Here is a 7,662-nt window from a genome sequence, read left to right as displayed (position 1 = left end):
GGTCACCACAACATGAGGAACTGTGCTAAGAGAAGTAAATCAAGCACAAAAGGACAAGGACAATATGAGTCTACTGAAGTAAGCTCAAAAAGCACAAGGGACATAGGGGGAAAGCCAGTAAATGTGTAAATTCCTGGGGCAAGTCCCAGGCACTCTGAAGGGGTCAGACCCAACCAGGGATGCATATGGTAGGCAACTAAAAAAGAGGGGGGGAATGAGGAGGGTAGGGGGGGAAAGGCGGGGGAGAGGATGTGCATAGTGGGGGGAACAGGGCACTAAACCACCCATGGGAAGGATATTGCTTATGTCTCCACAGGAAAGGGAGAGAAGGGCCAGACCTCAACCTGGTGTGCCAAGCCTTGAGGGCAACATACTGGCATGAAGCAGCAAACCAACAGAGAGGTCTTTGAGGCCGGCTCCATTCCCAGCTATGTTGACCCTTTCCCCAGAAGATTGCACTACAGAGGACAGCAATGAAGATACATCTGGGGAGAGGGGTGAGTCTTCCCAGACCACACAGGAGCAAACTAAGAGGGAAGGAGAGAGAGAGAGAGAACCAAATCCTGGCTCACCAAGCCCCAAGGACAGCACTCCTTGGAGCAGCCAATGCACAGAAAGGACCATAGGGCCGGCCCCTCCATGAGACATGACATCCCCTCCCTGACCCACAGCACTGCAGGGGACAGCACCAGCGACAAGTGTGGGGATTGTGCCCAGTCTGAACTCCACACACCGAGGAAAACACAAAGGGAGCTCAACAGAGCAGCAAGGGGAGCAAAGCCACAAAGTCCCCAAAGAATCCTGAAAATAGATTTCAGACTCAGAGGCCAGGGCTTGGCACCTCATCAGACTTGATCAGAAAACATAATAAGGGTCAGCAGACAGACCTGGAACTTGGGGGAGGTGGGGAGGGAGGAGGGAGCCAACAAATTCAGGGACAAGGGAACAACAAGAGATCAAAAATCGGTGACAAAGTGAGGGTGCGATGGAGCAACAATGAAACATACAACTTTCCTCTAGTTCCTAAATGCTTCCCCACCCGCTATCATGATCCCAATTCTGCCTCACAGATCTGGCTAGACCAGAGGATCTACACTGGTGCAGATAGGAACTGGAAACACAGGGAATCCAGGGTGGATGATCCCTTTAGGACTAGTGGTGCGAGGATTGATACTGGGAGGGTAGAGGGACGGTGGGTTGTGAAGGGGGAACCGATTATAAGGATCTCCCTGGGAGATGGACAGCAGAAAAGTGGGTGAAGGGAGACATCAGACAGTGCAAGATAAGACAAAATAATAATTTTTAAATTATCAAGGGTTCATGAGGGAGGGGGAACGAGGAGGGAATGGAAAAAATGAGGAGCTGATACCAGGGGCTTAAGTGGACAGCAAATGTTTTGAGAATGATGAGGGCAATGAATATACAAATGTGCTTTACACAATTGATGTATGTATGGATTGTGATAAGAGTTGTATGAGCCCCTGATAAAATGATTTTTAAAAAATTGATGGCAAGAAGGGTGTAGAACGCCTGGTGGGGTTTGATCAAGTACAATGTAGCTGAGAGGAATTACTGAGAGCTGAATGAAGGTTGGACATGATAGTGGGACAGGAGGAAACAGAGGAAAGACAAAAGGCATTTATAGAGGTATAAATATAGGCATGTATATATGTAAATATATTAATATATAATGATAGGGAAATAGGTCTATGTACATATATTTATATCTTTAGTATCAAGGTAACACACAGACATTGGGCCTCTACTCAAATCCTCCCTCAATGCAAGAACACTGTGTTCTAATAACCTGGCATTCTGTGATGCTCACCTTCCCAACATGATCACTTTATATAAAAGAGAAATTATATATTGAAAAAACATCCCAGCCCAGTCCAGATCAAGTCCATAAGTCCGATATTAGCCCATATGTCCAATACTAGTTCATAAATTTCTCTTTAGACTCATGCAGTATATGCAATGATGCTGAATGCAGGAAGATCACAGGCCAGTGGGTAGAAGGTCTTGTGGATCCAGTGGCAGTGGAAGCATCTCAATACTGGCATGGGTCTCCACATGTCTCCTCCAATTCTCTGAGTGTCTCCACAGCAGGAAAGGCAGAAAGAGAGTGTGTCCTGCCTCTACGGAGAAAGACCAGAGTTCCCAGAATCCTCAGAAGAAGGCCATGCCCACACAGAAGCCTCAATGGCTATGATATGATTGACAGGCTAAATTCTACCCCTTCGCTCAAGTTGACAGGAGATTATGTAACTGCCATGCTGGCTATCCATCTATCTACCTATTTACCTACCTATCCTCTCTCTTTGATTCTTGTTTTATTTCATTGAGACATACATGAAAAACACAAAAAATACAGAGGAGCCAAAAGACGCCATTCTTCTCTGGTCCCCTATCAAATGTCATCCTGAGTCATATGCAGGCATTACTTGTACAGTTCCATCTCTCAGCAAGGGTGAGATTCCTCAAGCATCCAAACAGTACCATGGTCTCTTGTCTTAGCCCCTGGAGAGCCAACCCAGCCCTGGAGAACCAACAACATAAAATACAGAGGTATTCAAACCCTTTTCATTACTTTCTCCTAAGTAGAAATCATGGGCCCATAACAACACCTGATTGCAGTTTTTTTGTCTTGTTTGAGATACAAAAGTGATACAAGTCTTCCTCGTTTTTTAATAAACTTGTTAAGAGCAAAGAAGCTCCAGTAGGCTTTCAGAAGGGGACATAGAAATGTTTCTTGTTTTCAGCCTTTTACAAACCTACATGGCTTTCCTCTGGGAAAGAAGCCCTGCAATTTTTGTGTCACTTACATAATAACAATAGACAATTGTAATAGTCTGCTTATCTCCACTGCTTCCCGCAACAAGATGAAATTGCTACCTGGCCAGCAGGTGGACATTGGGCCTCTACTCAAGTACTTCCTCAGTACAAGAACACTTTGTTCTATTAAACTGGGATTCCATGATGCTCACCTTCCTGACACAATCACCGAAGACAAAGTGGGTGCATAAGCAAATGTGGTGAAGAAAGCTGATGGTGCCCAGCTATCAAAAGATATAGTGTCTGGGGTCTTAAAGGCTTGAAGGTAAACAAGTGGCCAACTAGCTCAGAAGCAACAAAGCCCACATAGAAGAAGCACACCAGCCTGTGTGATCATGAGGTGTCTATGGGATCAGGCATCAAAGACCCAAAACAAAAAATCATATCAATGTGAATGAGGGGGAGGGTGGAGTGGAGACCCAAAGTCCATCTGTAGAAAACTGGACAGAAGGGTCACAAGGAAGAGATGAGCCAGTCAGGGTGCAGTATAGCACCCATGAAACATACAACTTTCCTCTGGTTCTTTAATGCTTCCTTCCCCCCACCCCAAATGTACCCCAAATCTACCTTCAAATTCAGCCAGACCAGAGCATGTACACGGGTACAGATAAGAGCACGCAACACAGGGAATCCAGGACAGATAAACCCCTCAGGACCAATAATAAGAGTAGAGATACCAGGAGAGGATGGGGAAGGTGGGGGAGAAAGGGGAACCGATCACAAAGATCTACATATAACCCCTCTCTGGGGGACAGACAACAGAAAAGTGGGTGAAGGGAGACATTGGTACAGTGTGAGACATGAATAAATAATAATAACTTATAAATTATCAAGGGTTCATGAGGAACGGTGGGGGAGCGAGGCGGAAAATTGAGGAGCTGATACCAAGGGCTCAAGTAGAAAGCAAATGTTTTGAGAATGATGATGGCAACAAATGTACAAATGTGCTTGACACAATGGATGGATGTATGGATTGTGATAAGAGTTGTACAAGCCCTAAATAAAATGACTTTTTTCTTAAAAAAGGAAGAAAAAATGTTCTAGAATTGATTGTGGTGATGATTGTACAACTCTTCTTGATATGGTTGAAATATTGGATTGTATGACATGTGGATGAAGTGCCAATGAAACTGTTAACCACAAAAAAGAAATTGTTACCTGGCCTTGTCATGGAAGAGATTTTACCAAGAGTCTCTCATAATAATATTCTGTTGCATAAAAAAGCGAGTTATCTAATCATATGTATTGTATAATTATATATTTAAGGATCTATGTATATTTATAGATACAAAAATTGCTCTGGAAGGATACGCCCAAGGGTGTTAGCAGGCATTGCAACATCTTACAATATCTGTTAACACCTTAGAATTTGCATCATTTGAATTATGTACATTTGCTTATCTATATCTAATTTTTATGCCACAAAATTGTATGGTTTATGTCATGTGACAAAATGCTTTCAGCTTCTTAAATAATTCAAGATTCAGAAGAGCAATGTACTCATACGCTCTTTGTTCCCCCAAAAAGTCCTGGCTTTGCACTTATGTTCTATGCTTCCAGAAGAGGTGAGAAAATATCATTCGCGGAGGTTCTGCTCTGTGTCAGAGTCCACGGAGGGAGCAGAAGGACGTTGGATGAAGGAGAGTTTTCAGTGGCCTACTCACCTAGTTCAAACTCACAGTTTTCAGTGGCCTACTCACCTAGTTCAAACTCACAGTTTTCAGTGGCCTACTCACCTAGTTCAAACTCACAGTTTGAACCTACGCAGAAACGCCATGGAAGAAAACCCCGGCGATCTGCTTCGGTCAAGATGACAGCCAAGAAAACTGTCACTCAAACTCACTCCAAACACACGTGCCCGCTGTCAGGTGGAACTGACTCGATGACCACGAGTTGGGTGTCCATTTGGTGGTGAGGTTAATGCGCTCAGCTAACAGAAAGTGGTTCCAAAGAAAGGCTTGGTGATCTAGTTGAAAAAAAAAAAAAAAAATCCATTGATTTTGGGTTACCATTTGTTGGCATCGACCTGTTTAGAATCTTTATCTTTATTCTTTCACTGAGTCCTCATGACAATCCTACACGGTGGGCGGTATTATTCCTATTTTACAAAGGAGGAAACTCAAAGCCCAAGGAAGTTACAGAGAGTGGAAATCATATACCCAGGGCAAAGCAGAGGCAGGATTAAACCAGATTTATCTAGTCCCGGTGGCTACACATCCCCCACTGCACCAGAGAGCGTCCCTCACTGGGGAACAGGTTTTTTACATCATTCGCAGGGCCTTATGCGCCGTAAAAGACGCTATTGACTCACAGCAATGCTGCGTGACTCCATAGGCTTTCAGTGGCTGGATTTTCAAAAGCAGATCATCAGAACTTTCTCCTAAGGACCCTAAGTGACTCAAACAGGCAGCCTCCGGATGAGCAGCTGAGAACGTTCCCCATCTGTGTGACCAGGACTCTTTGAACCTCAATTATCAAAAAACCAAACCAGTTGACATCAACTCCATTCCATTCATGGCAACCCCATGCACTTTGGAGTAGTACGGAGTACAGAGTCTCCATGGCTGTGATCTTTCAGAAGCAGATGCCAAGGCGCCTTGGAGTGGCCTCGAACCTCCAACCTTTTGGTTAGCAGCTCAGTGAATTAACCATTGGTATCACCCAAGCAGTCCTAGAATACTATTGTCATTGTTGTCATGTGTCATCCCATAAGGCCTGGTAGAATTGCCCGGTGAGTTTCCGAAACTGTAACTGTTAATGGGAGTAGAAAGCCCTGTCTTTCTCCTACAGAGTGGCTGCTGGTTTCGAACCGAGGACCTTGTGGCTTAAAGCCTAACACATAAACTCTTTGCCACCAGGCCTCCTCGTAGACAATAGGCCTTCAATGATGGCTATCCCTAGGTTTCACCTAAGTTCAAGCTCCTTTATTTTACCTCAGCAAAGGAGTGCCATGTTGGTTGGCCACATAGCCAGACACACAGCTACCATCTCTACTCCCCCTAAGAAGCAGGGAATGGTGCTGAGATTCTTGCAGTGCCAGGTGCTGAGGGGAACTAAAGGGGAGCTGCGCCGTCTCTGCTTGGGGTAAAGAGTCCATCCTTATGGCACTGGTGTCCTTTGATGATCCTTTGATAATACATGTGCTCCAGCGCAGGCAAACATCTGAGCACATGGCTGGCTGACAAGTCGTCTGTTATTGCAGGAACTGGTAAAACAGCACAGCTTGGCCTCGATTGCCCTTTATCTTCCTGGTCTATTGGAATGTTCTGTTAGGCATTAGGGGGACTTTGATTTCACATCTCTGGCTGGAGCTTCAGGCCGTTTATTTATGATTTCTCCTCCTTTTGTCCCATGCGTTGCTGTGAAAAACCTAATTGCTGGAGAGTATTTATCCCATCATTAAAAGAGAAACCGTGAACAACTACACACTTTACCTTAAAGGAGTGCTTTTGGCAAAGTAGGAACTGGCGTGTGATGGCAAGAAGCCGACATGACATGACGGGTTGGCAAGAAACAAACTGAGCAGGCCGCAGATGAACACTCACATTTAGAGAGTGAAGGAGGAATGATGTGGGGTGTGTGGTGACGGCGTGGAAGTGCCTCCCCTAACAACACAAGGGCTGTTCATGAAGTTCTTACAGTGGGTCGGGATCTGGGCTTGGTGCTTTGCACACATTCTGTCAGTCGTTCTCACACACAGGAGTGAATCTAGGTTTGGGAGGCCCCAAAGATGATAGGCTTTATTTGAGGGGGGGTGTCTTTTAGGCATAGAGTCCCGGGGCTGCACAAATGGTTAAACGCTTATTCATGAACGGGAAAGCTGGCAGTTCAAACCCTCCGAGGGGCACCCTGGAAAATGATCTGCACAGTTCCGATGTGTCACTCACAGGGTCCCCATGAGTCAGTCAGCCTGACAGCACCTGGTGGTAGTTGGGGTGGGGGGTCTTTTAAGATTATGAAACTACAAACACAACATGGCTGAGGCCTGTCCTGAGAGGAACCCATACAAGTTGGGGGGGGCTTGAAACATAAGCTTCCCTAGGCATCATGGTAATCCCATAACCCCCCTAAAGTATGTATTATCCGTGTTATACATAAGGAAGCTCAACTGAAGTTAAGTAACGTGCCCTGTCCCCGAGCAACTCAGGGGCAGAGCAAGGGTTTTAACCAGGATTCCAAAACCCGTAAAGGATTTCTAAGGCTTCCAAATTGCCCATTCGTGAGGACAAACTCCCTTGAAGCAGCAGCAAGACACCTTGATGTGGTTCTGTGAGTTTCCTGACAGGGCTCAGTACCTGTCACAACCTGTAAGGCTTGAGAGTGTGGAGTCCTGCCAAGAGACATCTGTAGGAATTTGCATAAGATCTATAAAGAAGGAAGAAAGACAGGTTTTAATAGCTCTGTTATGTGTGTCCACAAACACCAAACGAAGAGAAAACTGAGGCCCAAGAAGGAAAAAAAAAAATGAACCTGGAATGACGTGGGATTTTTAAACACTGGAAGTGTGACTCAGAGTCAAATCTCCTGGGGTTCTTTCCAGAACCCTTGTTGCTCAAGCAGCCAAACCTTCTAAGGAAGGCGTCATGTTTAAATGGTAGCCTATCTTCCAGATTAATTTTGTAACAAAATCAGGAAGGTAATCATTTTGTGGTTCACAGCCCTGACTCAGGTTCCCTGCAGCTGAACACTTATCACAGTACAGGTAAGCTCAGGGCTGTCCAACCAGATTCTGCACAGTGGGACTTTCAGTCCCAAAATTCAAGGCTCTGAGCCAGTCATAGCCAATGAAGTGAATCCAGAACAGATTTGAATTTGTAAACCGCGGGT

Source organism: Echinops telfairi, unplaced genomic scaffold (genome assembly GCF_000313985.2).
Source record: "Echinops telfairi isolate 266 unplaced genomic scaffold, ASM31398v2 ScPeMD7_2;HRSCAF=8, whole genome shotgun sequence".
NCBI classification, from domain to species: domain Eukaryota; kingdom Metazoa; phylum Chordata; class Mammalia; order Afrosoricida; family Tenrecidae; genus Echinops; species Echinops telfairi.
Note: the sequence above shows the minus strand (reverse complement) of the source record.